Consider the following 15,167-nt stretch of genomic DNA (forward strand, 5'->3'; position numbering starts at 1 on the left):
TCAAAGCTTAGTGATATTATAGGGGTATTCTGGGCTTTTACTATTGATGACCTTTTCACAGGATAGGTCGTCAATAGTTGTTTGGCTGGGATCCACCGCTTGGGATCCCCACTGATCAGCTGATCCTCTGGAGTCTTGACAGTGCATTGGGGCTGGACATTGACATTGATGGTCATGGTTGGAAGTGTAATAGATGTCTTCACTCCCATTAAAATCAATGTAAGTGATGGCTTTCATTATACTTCTGATCTTGACCACCAATAACAATGTCCGGCTCCGCAGCGGTGACAGCAGACCAGAGGATCAGCTGATCGGCAGGGATCTCAAGTGGTGGATTCTAGCCAATCAACTATTGATGACCGATTTTGTGGATAGGTCATCAATAGTAAAATCCAAGAATACCCCTTAAACCCTCCACTTCTTTAGAATACTAGGGAAGTTTTAATTAGTATAAAAATGTTTTTTCCCCTATTTTCCGTCGTCTGAACCAGAAATACATCTTATATTCAGTTGCATCTTATAGTCTGAAGAATATGGTCATTTACAAACAAAGCAATTGAATGTGGTTAATGAAGTTGTCTAGGGTTAGCAAAATCAGATACGAGACTGTTTTTTTTTCTAGAAACAGCACCACTTTTAATCACTGGCTATGTTTGGTATTGCAGCTCAGATTCATTTACTTGGATAGGGATGAGTTGCAATACCAGGCAGAGACCATACATAACACTGGTGCTATTCCTGGGGGAAAAAAGCAGACCTTTAGCTTTGTGTGTTTGCATTTTATAAGCTTCACAAAGACCCTACTGACTAACACTGACAACGTAAGGAAATTATTTTTTCACATTTCATGTATTAAAGTTCTCATTAGCCAACAATCCGGTCACAGGTCTCTCTTTTAGGGTCACTAATAAACCATTCCTTGCCCTCACTGACCAACTGAAAATGATGAATCTGCCAACGGTGCCCAGTGTGAAGAGATCTGTACAATTACAGCGGAGAACATGGGAGGAAAAGTCCATTGAAGTGTGATTTGCACAACCCCGGGGTAAAATCTTGTTGCTTATCAGTTATATTTGGAGCTGTCACTTCTTAAAGCCCTGTCATCTCACATTAATTTACAGAAGCCGTTTTGCCTTCCATATGCCTTCGGGCACTTATGTTGTAATGTTAATAGAAAGCAAGAAATAAAAGAAATGCCTAATTATATTATATAAATATTGAAATACGGCAATGGCTCCATGGGAATATTTTACTAATAAGCACTTGTACGCCGCTGATTGCAATTAATCCGCTGCATGGCACAGCACATTATGCACAAAAGGCAGTCTGTGCCAAAATATTGCACATTGCTTAACAAGGAAAACATGCCACTGGGATACCAAGGGCTTTCTACTTAGGAGTGCTCTTCATAATCTGCAGCATATGCACATGTGCATGCAATGGTTCCTTAAGCGAGGTGTTAAGTCTTAAAGCGGTTCTACAGAATTAGTAAAACATACTGCTTTCCTTTAGAAATATAAGCAGATTACAAAAAATGTTGCCATTAGGACATCCTGCAGACATATATAGTTGATGGTTGAACCTTTTACCATATGTTCAACTTTCCCACACTGCTCCCACAGGAGAAATGAAGCATTACATGGAGCATATTTACATCAATGTGTTAGCTATGGAATACATAGATACTCAGAATGTGACACTCTCGCTGTAGCCTCTCTTTGCTTCAGCTTTTTGATGGGGGTTTCAAATGAAGGATTAATCTATATGCATGGGTATGATCGGAAAAGGCTGGGCCCTGTAGAACATTTTCAAAATGCCCCCTCTCCAATATGAACATTTATCAGCTCCATATAAAAGTTCATGGAAGAACAAACTTTTCTGCCAGTTTGCACTTAAATACAAAATTAGGCCTTTAAGTGTGGCCTTACCCTGGCCGGCTTAGGAATACTGTGATAAACAACTAAGCACGGATATATTACTCCAGACAAGACCCATAAATTATATCAGTAATGTATATACAAAGTGCAAATATAATAATCATTCATAGTACCATCATACTATTATCTAATAAAGACTACTAGACAGATTAATAATACCAACATACGGTGATATAGTGGTATATACAAACTCTGCATAGATGCTATGATTACAGTAACATTATATGCAATGATCACAGGTATGTCTGGTCTGATTGGAACTGTTGACATTATCTTTTCTTCTCCATCTATCCCAGATCACCATGTCAAATTCTCTCGGCAAGAACTTGTCCTTGCAAAATTGGACATACAGACATCTTTGGCTTACCTTTCCAGGCTTACCTTTCCAGCACCCTCCCTACATTTTGCTAACCTCTACACAAGCTTCCCATCCACAGAGTTCCAGACAGTAATTAGTTCACACATAGTTTGTGGCATTTAGTGTCCTCCACCCACTAAGAGTGCCCCCTTTTGTGCCTCACACATGCTGGTGTCACATTTAATGCTTCATTAATAATGCATCAGTATTGTAACAATGCTCCCTTTTATGTTCTCATCATTAATAATAAGCCCTATAAGTAACAATGCCACCTTTTCTGCCCCACACATTAATGATGTCTATATTAGTAATAATGCTAATAATGCCCTCTTGAACTCCTATCAGTATTTACACACCCTTATTCTCCATCAGTAATGATTCCCCCTTTTATGCTAATCAGTGGGGGGGAGGGTCTCACTGCTGAGAGCTGCACTGATCCCGAGAATGAGGGGCCCATGTCTCCTGTCTTAATTCCTGAGGAATTATTGCAACTCCGCAGTAAGGAGAATAAATTAAGTGATGGTTTCAAGAAGCGCGGTTTCACTCCATTTATTTTCAATGGGACTACGGAGATAGCTGAGTGCCTTGGGTATTGGGTATTTCTGTCAGCCCTATTGAAATGAATGGAGTGCCGCTTGTGCATGCTTGGCCAGTGCTCCATTCAGTGTGATGTCACTGCCAGTTAGAGAAGCATCCCTGAAGTGACAAGAATAGGGGGTCACAGGACCCCTGCTCTGAAGATCGGTGAGGGTCTCAATGGTGGGACCTCTACGAATCAACAAGTTATCCTCTATCCACATAAGGTACAAAACAGCAGGAACAGAATAACGAAACAACCAAATTCAATGGCAGAAAGTTCCAATGTGTTTAATACTACCTACGGACTCGTCAGGGGACCAATAGAGGGAAAAAACAGTACCAAAGAACTGATAGTATTAGGAAAAGTTGAAAAATCACAATGATGCGGCAAATGAAACAGCATTATATATACTGAAAATTGCCAAAATTCATGATCATGCAGCATCTGGAATATAAAGTTGTGCAATGATTATTTAATTTGTGATCATATCGTATGTACCTGCCTCTTTTAACCCCTTAAGGACCAAGCACGGCGCTTGGTCCTGGGCCTTAAACCTGGCCGATAGCAAAAGTCCGGTGTGGAGTAAAGCCTAAGGACGTGAAGGAGAAGGAAGAAGCGGACCCTGATCAGCTCTGCCAGTGACTATGGTCACTACAGGGGGATATTTTCCCCTGTAACTAGAGCTCCTATGAATGCCCCAGCTACAGTGGAAAAGTGTGAGATAAAAAAAAAAAAAGACCATGTAAATGACCCCCAGAGGTCTTATATGATGTCATGGGGGTCATAAATGGTAAAAAAAAAGTTACAAAAATAAGTTTAAAAAAATTACACATAAAATAGAAATATAATATATAAAAAAGAAAATGATCCAAAGTAGAGATGAGCGAGCATACTCGCTAAGGGCAATTACTCGATCGAGCATTGCCCTTAGCGAGTACCTGCCCGCTCGAGAGCAAAGATTCGGCTGCCGGCAGCGGGTGGGGAGCAGCGGGGGAGAGCAGTAAGGAACGGAGGGGAGATCTCTCTCTCCCTCTCTCCCCCCCGCTCCCTCTGGTCACTGCCGCAACTCACCTCTCACCCGCGCCGGCAGCCAAACCTTCTCTGCCGAGCGGGGAGATACTCGCTAAGGACAATGCTCGATCGAGTTATTGTCCTTAGCGAGTATGCTCGCTCATCTCTAATCCAAAGCCAATGACAACCAAAACTGTTATCATTTGCGCCCTGTAATCCAAAACCATACATATTATATATCAAAACATCCAAAACAAAATGAGGAACCCATTCACATACTTTACTTTAGTGTAAATGTACTAATTTAAAAAAACATGGCATTAATGTTAAATAAAAATAATTTTTTTAGCTTTTTTACCTCCAATAAAACTAAAAAAACAGAAAGATGTCAGTGAAAAAAATATATAAAATAATAGACCTATATGTCATGGAAAAAAAATGCAGCAAAAATAATTTTGGTAGCTGAAGGAAAAAAAAGTAGGGTAGTAGGTAGTAGGTACAAAACAGCTTGGTCCTTAAGGGGGTAAAAATAGTTTTTATGGTAAACAAAACTTTTTCTCTACTACTACCAGTACTTTGGTAATGTTCAGACACTACATAATTATGAATCTTGGCATTTTTCAATCTATGTAATGCTGTGCAGTGCTTATGTGTCTTTTATGATCATGCATGCACCTGACTTTTTTAAAGTTTTTGTGGTACAAGAAAACTTTTTCTAATACTATCAGTGCTTTGTTACTATTTTTTCCATTATTGATCCCCTGATGAGTCCATAGGCAGGACAAAACATGCTGGAACTCTACAGTCTTTTGTGTCATACTGTCCCTGCTGTTATATGCCTTGAATAAGGTCATACAGGGTTTATTAGCTTTTGGGGTGTCGGCAGAGTCGCTCTTTTCAGGGCGATCACCCTGCATGTCGTTACATAGGGCGATTTAGTCACTAGGGATATTTAGGGACAGGTATCCATTCCCTTCCCAATTGACCCTCCTGTGGATGGCTAACAGGTCCTATATACGATTGTATTCCACCATTTGATTGGGTCTACAGTAGTGGTAAGATCTAATTCCATCATTACTCCTTTGTCAACCACTTGGTCAATAATTCTTGGGTGTTAAAATGTATTACTTATTGATTCTCAGCTTCATGTAGAGTAATAACGTTTGGGGGACATTTTTGTAACTATTTTAACTTAACCTTTAGTTAAGGGATAAGGAGGCAGAGGTTGTGTATATCCATATCAGATTATTCTTCACCTGTTATTTTAGGTCTATATGCTTTCCAATAAAATATACATAACACAGTAAAAAACGTACTTTTTTGCTGGCATCATACACTTATTTACAAGGATTTCTTAAAAGAAAATGTAGAAGGCTTTAATCTGAATCCACATCGTAATTTGCAGATCTTCACAGCTCTCCAGCCTCTACTATAATATATTCAGTGCTTTTGGTGAAACCAGTCAAGAATTCATTATCTTCAATAGAACAGTGCAATCTATAAAAATAACCGCACTTAATCTATAGGACCATTTGCAAGACTAATCGCACCATCCCTCATACTGCCGCATACAGGAGTGAAATCTCATGTTTACATTCCATAAGCTACGCGAGTTATAACCCCCCATATATCAGCACTTTATGCTACGCAGTCGTTGTACTAATGCCTTGCTTTATTTAAAGGGAACCTGCCACGTCCCCACAGCCTATAAACTAATTTATGGTGCTGTTAGGAGAGCTGATAGGGGGCCGGGTGATATATATTGGAGGAGCAGCAACAATTGTTTGCATTTCATATGTGCTTGCTGGGTAGGGGGTTGCACGAAAAGGTCTGCTTTTTTTCAAACATAAGGCCACTCGTGTCTATGGGTTGTGGCCGGTTTTGCTGCAGGGCCCATGCACTGAAAAAGGGTGAGTTGCAATATCAGACACAGACTTTGGACAAAATGGTGTTATTTGGGGCAAAATAACATATTTTTCTAATCTCAGACACAACCCCTTTAATTTAATATCAGTTAAGGTGGATTCTTTAAAGTGTATGGACCTGAGCTGCAATACCAGGCATTGCCAAGAGTAGTGCTATGTTTGAAAAGAAGCCGACCCTGTTTTACAATCCTGAAACCGTCTTACCAGCAAGCATGTGCACTATCCAACCCAAAGTCATTGGACAGCTGGGCAAGAATCAAAAGTATTATTTATTTCTGTATGTTAAACTTAGTGCGAGTATATTTGTCCTAGTGATATTATATCCTCTCTGTGGCATACTTTCTACTAACGTCTGATACAGTTCAGCTGGTATTTCCCTCCATTCATCCTGCAAAGTCTCTCAAAGAAGGTAGACACTGTTCATATTTCCTGACCTGACGTTCCAGTTCGTCCTATATCCTTCAGTAGGGATCATGTCGGCCTCTGTGCAGCCAGTCCAATTGTGGAACATCCATATCCTCAAACCAACGTAAACCAGCGTTGGATGTGGGACAAGATGTGTTGTCTTGCTAGAAGTATGGCTGACCATTCCCAGAGTATTGTCAGTAGGACATTATTATATGAAATGTCAAAGTTCACCTCTGTGTTCACGATTCTTGCCACTACAACCAACGGACCAACACCATGCCATGTAAGACATCCACAAACCACAACAGAATCTCCACCGTACATAACAGTTGGCACAACACACTCAGGTAATAGGTGTTCCCCAGGCGTCCTCCACACCCAGGCACAACCATCTGATTTGAAGATGGAGTAGCGTGGTTCGTTACTCCGTAGAACATTCTTCCATTGTTCAAATGTCCAACGATGATGCTCCTTGTAGACGGGCCGATGCATTGTACTTTTTTATGGACAGCTTGTGTGCAGCGGCATATCCCATATATCCAATAGCATGTAGTTCCCATCACAAACTATAGATCACACCTCCAAGGGTCTTCATCTCATGTAGCATGGTTTAGGACACATGACATGTTAATAAGATAATCCATTCTACTGATAGGAATGTCCAAATACAATACTCTTGGTAGGCCATTGTATGAATGAAGCAATTGCCTGCTGCTAATCTTCAGTCAAGCGGTAAGCTTTGATCTTGTAACCCCACTACCACCTCTCCAGTTAGCTTATATAGAGTCAACATATTCTGCACATTCGCCCCTATTCCATGGGCTCACATTGTAATTTATCTGTCTCTCAGATATGTTTTTGGAATGTTGCTGAAAACAGAGTATCCAGAGAAAGCTCATAAAAACACAGAGGGGACATGCAAACTCCATGCAGGTATTGTTCATGGTCAAATTTATAGGAACAACTCCGTTTTGGTAAGGCAACAGTGCAAACCACTGAGCCACCCTACTGCCACTGATTAATAAATTGCTCCTTGTATCAGTTTTTTGTCTCACTGCTTTGTTGTGTTGCATTCAACCATAAAATGTCTACTTTCCTCATGTCTGTATAATTACTAGATGTTAATTGTATGGAATGCAGTAGCTAAACTTAGTATATGGGTCAGACTTCTCACTTGTGAATGTGATATTACACTTGTTTCCTGCTCTCAGGCTGTTGGAGCTGATATACAAACCAAGGAAGGGTATTTCCACTAACACATACTTGATTGCTCCTATTTTTGCAACCTTAACTTTACTAAATATAATAGTTAATTGACAGAAAAGTGTCAATAGACTAAATTCAGACTTCAGGGGTAGGCATACAAAGCCTTATCTGTGTATACAGCACTAATACTGCTATCTCTCAGGGTCCCTAGAAGTACAATAGAGCTATGGAATTCTTGTCCTTCAATGACTATTTTTTACTCTGCTGACTCTGTCCTAATCTACACAGTAAAGCAAAAAAAAAAAAAAGCTGCAGCAAATGTCTTCCTATAGTGTGTGCTCCAGTGGTTGTGTGAAAACAGCAACATTTAAGGATTTTTTATATGACCAGTCACACAAAAAGTAAACAGAGCAACATTTCATAAAATACTCCATATCTTAATAATAAAACACATTAGAACACATGGGTAATATTCTGATAGCACATTAACTTAAAAAGGAACCTGTCACCAGTTTTTGTACCAATAAACTATGCTGATTTCTGCCCAAAATGTACTTTTATTTCAGTTTCCTCTATATGCTAATTATATTCCCAAAGTCCCAAAGGGTGGTGCTACAGGCCTCCAAGTTAGTGTGTCACTCTGTTGTCTGTGCCCATTTTCCCTTGAGTGCCAGTCTCCAGTACCCCTATTGTCAGTGCTAAAGTCTTTCATTGCATGTGACCAGAATGGCTAAGCGATGTTGGCATCCTCTGAGCAACCTGCAAATATACCTCTGCCACACACCCATATGATCTGGCCTATATAGCCAAGCCTAGGATGCCTAGTTTCACTGCTCATGGCCAGAATGGATAAGTGAAGGTGCATGCGCAGGACTTCAGCAGACTGCGAGCGTTAACTTCAGAGGCACTGGAAGGTGTCAATCTAAGGGGGAATAGGCGGGGACAAAGAAGTGACTCAATCACTCGAAGGTGTGAAAGACTATACTAGGGACATACTAGAGAATTTAATCAGCATATAGAGCACAGTGGAATAAAAGTACATTTTCTGACAGAAAACAACAGTGGTTATTACATAGTTGTAATGCATGCTGGAAATGTTGCAGCAACAAGTAGAGGGTTTATAAGCCAGAAATGGATGCCAAGTTCCCTTTAAGTGAATAGGTCTTAGTTCTAATTCCAGAAACACCCTATGTGTCAGGCAGGTGGAGATGGATCCACATTGCGACACACCAGTTTGACTTTGGGCTGAGTTGGCAGTACCTGGGGACCCCTCCAAACAGCATATGGTCTATACTGCAAGGTCCCCAAGCCATTAAAGGGGTTGTCCCGCGCCAAAACGTTTTTTTTTTTTTTTTTAATAGCCCCCCCGTTCGGCGCGAGACAAACCCGATGCATGTGTTGAAAAAAAAAAACGGATAGTACTTACCCGAATCCCCGCGCTCCGGTGACTTCTTACTTACCTTGCGAAGATGGCCGCCGGGATCGTCACCCTCGGTGGACCGCAGGTCTTCTGTGCGGTCCATTGCCGATTCCAGCCTCCTGATTGGCTGGAATCGGCACACGTGACGGGGCGGAGCTACGAGGAGCAGCTCTCCAGCATGAGCAGCCCCATTCAACACGGAGAAGACCGGACTGCGCAAGCGCGTCTAATCGGGCGATTAGATGCTGAAAATTAGACGGCACCATGGAGACGAGGACGCTAGCAACGGAACAGGTAAGTGAATAACTTCTGTATGGCTCATAATTAATGCGCAATGTACATTACAAAGTGCATTAATATGGCCATACAGAAGTGTATACCCCCACTTTGTTTCGCGGGACAACCCCTTTAATCCCACAGATAGTCCCGATAGTGTAGCTGCTGATGCTGCACTAGTCCGAGGCGCAGTATCTGATAATATGAGCAGATGCGTATCCAGAGAACAGGACTGGAAGCACAAGTGCAATAACAATATCCAAGCAGAAGGTGAAGGCAGACAGCAGGCAATAGCAAAGTCCAGAATACAAAGCTGAGGTCACGGGGCACAGAAGTCAAAACTGTAAGAAACATAGGCAAATGGTCAGAACCGGAATATACAACTAATGAGGGCTTTGTCGTAATGGCTAATGAGGCTAATTGCTTAGGCATCTTCCATGATGAGTATGCCTAATATAGTGGGGGATGAATGGCAATTGGTGAGGGACTGGATTAGGGACCACCTGAGGAGCCTTTAAGAATGGGGTTATAGGTGAGCCTATGGGTAGAGGACTTGCAGTGAGCAGAGGAGGAAGTGTTGCATGCAGTGATTGACAAAAAGTGACACTCATGGTCCCAGGAGCAGATGAGTGGGGTGAGCAGTGGCAGCGTGCCGTGATACCATGGACATGGTGGGTTGAATGAGAATGATATAATACTAGAGATGAGCGAACACCAAAATGTTCGGGTGTTCGTTATTCGTAACGAACTTCCCGTGATGCTCGAGGGTTCGTTTCGAACAACGAACCCCATTGAAGTCAATGGGCGACCAGAACATTTTTGTATTTCGCCGATGCTCGCTAAGGTTTTCATGTGTGAAAATCTGGGCAATTCAGGAAAGTGATGGGAATGACACAGTGACGGATAGGGCAGGCGAGGGGCTACATGTTGGGCTGCATCCTAAGTTCACAGGTCCCACTATTAAGCCACAATAGCGGCAAGAGTGCCCCCCCCCCCTCCCAACAACTTTTACTTCTGAAAAGCGCTCATTAGCAATGCATACCTTTGCTAAGCACCACACTACCTCCAACAAAGCACAATCACTGCCTGCATGACACTCCACTGACACTTCTCCTGAGTTACATGCTGCCCAACCGCCCCCCCTCCCCCCCACAGCGCACACCAAACTGTCCCTGCGCAGCCTTCAGCTGCCCTCATGCCACACCACCCTCATGTCTATTTAGAAGTGCGTCTGCCACGACGAGGGACCGCAGGCACACACTGCACAGGGTTGGCACGGCTAGGTAGCGACCCTCTTTAATAGGGGTGGGGCGATAGCCCACAATGCTGTACAGAAGCAATGAGAAATACAATCCTGTGCCACCGCCATCAGGAGCTGCACACGTGGGCATAGCAATGGGGAACCTATGTGCCACACACTATTCATTCTGTCAAGGTGTCTGCATGCCCCAGTCAGACTGGTTATATGCACCTTAACAGTAACCGCGTTGGTGGTAATGTGGTGGTGACTGCGGACCTAGTACCACGGTTGTATTTTGTTGGTTTTCGGAATGTGGCCAGGATTAAGTGGGCCGTGGCGGGGGGATGGTGGGGGGGCTCTCTTGTAGTGTCGGTAAAGGTGAAATTCTTGGACTGCCACCAGACGAACCAATGCAAAGGCATTTGCCAACAATGTTTTCCCTGTTGGAGGAGGAGGGGGATGTTTTTGAGGCACTACGTGTCCTCTCCACGTGTCCGTGGTTATATGCACCTTAACAGTAACCGCGTTGGTGATAATGTGGTGGTGACTGCGGACCTAGTACCACGGTTGTATTTTGTTGGTTTTCGGAATGTGGCCAGGATTAAGTGGGCCGTGGCGGGGGGATGGTGGGGGGGCTCTCTTGTAGTGTCGGTAAAGGTGAAATTCTTGGACTGCCACCAGACGAACCAATGCAAAGGCATTTGCCAACAATGTTTTCCCTGTTGGAGGAGGAGGGGATGTTTTTGAGGCACTACGTGTCCTCTCCACGTGTCCGTGGTTATATGCACCTTAACAGTAACCGCGTTGGTGGTAATGTGGTGGTGACTGCGGACCTAGTACCACGGTTGTATTTTGTTGGTTTTCGGAATGTGGCCAGGATTAAGTGGGCCGTGGCGGGGGGAAGGTGGGGGGGCTCTCTTGTAGTGTCGGTAAAGGTGAAATTCTTGGACTGCCACCAGACGAACCAATGCAAAGGCATTTGCCAACAATGTTTTCCCTGTTGGAGGAGGAGGGGGATGTTTTTGAGGCACTACGTGTCCTCTCCACGTGTCCGTTCCATGTAAGCAATAGTAGCACTCAAGACAGGCCCCAGTAACAATTCTGAAGCAGCAGTATAGCGGGAGCGCAGTCTTCGTTCCATGTAAGCAATAGTAGCACTCAAGACAGGCCCCAGTAACAATTCTGAAGCAGCAGTATAGCGGGAGCGCAGTCTTCGTTCCATGTAAGCAATAGTAGCACTCAAGACAGGCCCCAGTAACAATTCTGAAGCAGCAGTATAGCGGGAGCGCAGTCTTCGTTCCATGTAAGCAATAGTAGCACTCAAGACAGGCCCCAGTAACAATTCTGAAGCAGCAGTATAGCGGGAGCGCAGTCTTCGTTCCATGTAAGCAATAGTAGCACTCAAGACAGGCCCCAGTAACAATTCTGAAGCAGCAGTATAGCGGGAGCGCAGTCTTCGTTCCATGTAAGCAATAGTAGCACTCAAGACAGGCCCCAGTAACAATTCTGAAGCAGCAGTATAGCGGGAGCGCAGTCTTAGTTCCATTTCAGTAGCCTTAGTATAGCCAAGGCACAAGTGACATTTATGTAGCTAAAGTGTAGGCCAACCCCACACACCTTTCTGTACCATGAGTGCAGGCGAAGAACATAGAAATTACTATGATTACACTGTAGGTGAGGGCCCCAAAAAATTGGTGTACCAACAGTACTAATGTACCTCAGTAAAAATTGGCCATGCCCAACCAAGATGGCAGGTGAATCGCTTTGGTTAATGTGGCTTAAGTGGTAACTAGGCCTGGAGGCAGCCCAGTGTAACGAAAAATTGGTTCAAGTTAAAGTTCCAACGCTTTTAAGCTAATTGAAACTTATAAAAATTGTTCTGAAAAATTATTTGAGTGAGCCTTGTGGCCCTAAGAAAAATTGCCCGTTCAGCGTGATTACGTGATGTTTCAGGAGGAGGAGCAGGAGGAGGAGGAGGAGGAATATTAGACACAGATTGATGAAGCAGAAATGTCCCCGTTTTGGATGGTGAGAGAGAACGTAGCTTCCATCCGCGGGTGCAGCCTACGTATTGCTTACGTATCGCTGCTGTCCGCTGGTGGAGAACAGAAGTCTGGGGAAATCCAGCCTTTGTTCATCTTGATGAGTGTTAGCCTGTCGGCACTGTCGGTTGACAAGCGGCTACGCTTATCTGTGATGATTCCCCCAGCCGCACTAAACACCCTTTCCGACAAGACGCTAGCCGCAGGACAAGCAAGCACCTCAAGGGCATACAGGGCTAGTTCAGGCCACGTGTCCAGCTTCGACACCCAGTAGTTGTAGGGGGCAGAGGCGTCACCAAGGATGGTCGTGCGATCCGCTACGTACTCCCTCACCATCCTTTTGCAGTGCTCCCGCCGACTCAGCCGTGACTGGGGAGCGGTGACACAGTCTTGGTGGGGAGCCATAAAGCTGGCCAGGCCCTTAAAGACTGTTGCACTGCCTGGGATGTACATGCTGCTCGATCTACGCACATCCCCTGCAACATGGCCCTCGGAACTGCGCCTTCTGCCACTAGCGCTGTCGGCTGGGAATTTTACCATCAGCTTGTCCGCAAGGGTCCTGTGGTATAGCAACACTCTCGAACCCCTTTCCTCTTCGGGAATCAGAGTGGGCAGGTTCTCCTTATACCGTGGATCGAGCAGTGTGTACACCCAGTAATCCGTAGTGGCCAGAATGCGTGCAACGCGAGGGTCACGAGAAAGGCATCCTAACATGAAGTCAGCCATGTGTGCCAGGGTACCTGTACGCAACACATGGCTGTCTTCACTAGGAAGATCACTTTCAGGATCCTCCTCCTCCTCCTCCTCCTCCTCAGGCCATACACGCTGAAAGGATGACAGGCAATCAGCCGGTGTACCGTCAGCAGCGGCCCAAGCTGTCTCTTCCCCCTCCTCCTCATCCTCCTCATGCTCCTCCTCCTCCTCCTGTACGCGCTGAGAAATAGACAGGAGGGTGCCCTGACTATCCAGCGGCATACTGTCTTCCCCCGCCCCCGTTTCCGAGCGCAAAGCAGCTGCCTTTATGGTTTGCAGGGAATTTCTCAAGATGCATAGCAGAGGAATGGTGACGCTAATGATTGTAGCATCGCCGCTCACCACCTGGGTAGACTCCTCAAAATTACCAAGGACATGGCAGATGTCTGCCAACCAGGCCCACTCTTCTGAAAGGAATTGAGGAGGCTGACTCCCACTGCGCCGCCCATGTTGGAGTTGGTATTCGACTATAGCTCTACGCTGTTCATAGAGCCTGGCCAACATGTGGAGCGTAGAGTTCCACCGTGTGGGCACGTCGCACAGCAGTCGGTGCACTGGCAGCTTAAAGTGATGTTGCAGGGTGCGCAGGGTGGCAGCGTCCGTGTGGGACTTGCGGAAATGTGCGCAGAGCCGGCGCGCCTTTACGAGCAGGTCTGACAAGCGTGGGTAGCTTTTCAGAAAGCGCTGAACCACCAAATTAAAGACATGGGCCAGGCATGGCACGTGCGTGAGGCTGCCGAGCTGCAGAGCCGCCACCAGGTTACGCCCGTTGTCACACACGACCATGCCCGGTTGGAGGCTCAGCGGCGCAAGCCAGCGGTCGGTCTGCTGTGTCAGACCCTGCAGCAGTTCGTGGGCCGTGTGCCTCTTATCGCCTAAGCTGAGTAGTTTCAGCACGGCCTGCTGACGCTTGCCCACCGCTGTGCTGCCACACCGCGCGACACCGACTGCTGGCGACATGCTGCTGCTAACACATCTTGATTGTGAGACAGAGGAGGAGGAGGAGGAGGAGGGTGCTTTAGTGGAGGAAGCATACACCTCCGCAGATACCAGCACCGAGCTGGGGCCCGCAATTCTGGGGGTGGGTAGGACGTGAGCGGTCCCAGGCTCTGACTCTGTCCCAGCCTCCACTAAATTCACCCAATGTGCCGTCAGGGAGATGTAGTGGCCCTGCCCGCCTGTGCTTGTCCACGTGTCCGTAGTTAAGTGGACCGTGGCAGTAACCGCGTTGGTGAGGGCGCGCACAATGTTGCGGGAGACGTGGTCGTGCAGGGCTGGGACGGCACATCGGGAAAAGTAGTGGCGACTGGGAACTGAGTAGCGCGGGGCCGCCGCCTCCATGATACTTTTGAAGGACTCCGTTTCCACAACCCTATACGGCAGCATCTCAAGGCTGATGAATTTTGCGATGCGGACGGTTAACGTTTGAGCGTGCGGGTGCGTGGCGGCGTACTTGCGCTTGCGCTCGAACACTTGCGCAAGCGACGGCTGAACGGTGCGCTGAACTACACTGATGGATGGGGCCGAGGACAGCGGAGATGAGGGTGTGGGTGCAGGCCATGAGGCGGTAGTGCCTGTGTCCTGAGAGGGGGGTTGCATCTCAGTGGCAGGTTGGGGCACAGGGGGAGAGGCAGGGGTGCAAACCGGAGGCGGTGAACGGCCTTTGTCCCACCTTGCGGGGTGCTTGGCCATCATATGTCTGCGCATGGTGGTGGTGGTGAGGCTGTTGGTGTTGGCTCCCCGGCTGAGCTTTGCGCGACAAAGGTTGCACACCACTGTTCGTCGGTCGTCAGGCGTCTCTGTGAAAAACTGCCAGACCTTAGAGCACCTCGGCCTCCGCAGGGTGGCATGGCGCGAGGGGGCGCTTTGGGAAACACTTGGTGGATTATTCGGTCTGGCCCTGCCTCTACCCCTGGCCACCGCACTGCCTCTTGCAACCTGCCCTGCTGATGCCCTTGACTCCCCCTCTGAAGACCTGTCCTCCTGAGTAAGCGTTGCACACCAGGTGGGG

The sequence above is a fragment of the Eleutherodactylus coqui genome, chromosome 11 (assembly GCF_035609145.1).
Source record: "Eleutherodactylus coqui strain aEleCoq1 chromosome 11, aEleCoq1.hap1, whole genome shotgun sequence".
NCBI lineage: Eukaryota > Metazoa > Chordata > Amphibia > Anura > Eleutherodactylidae > Eleutherodactylus > Eleutherodactylus coqui.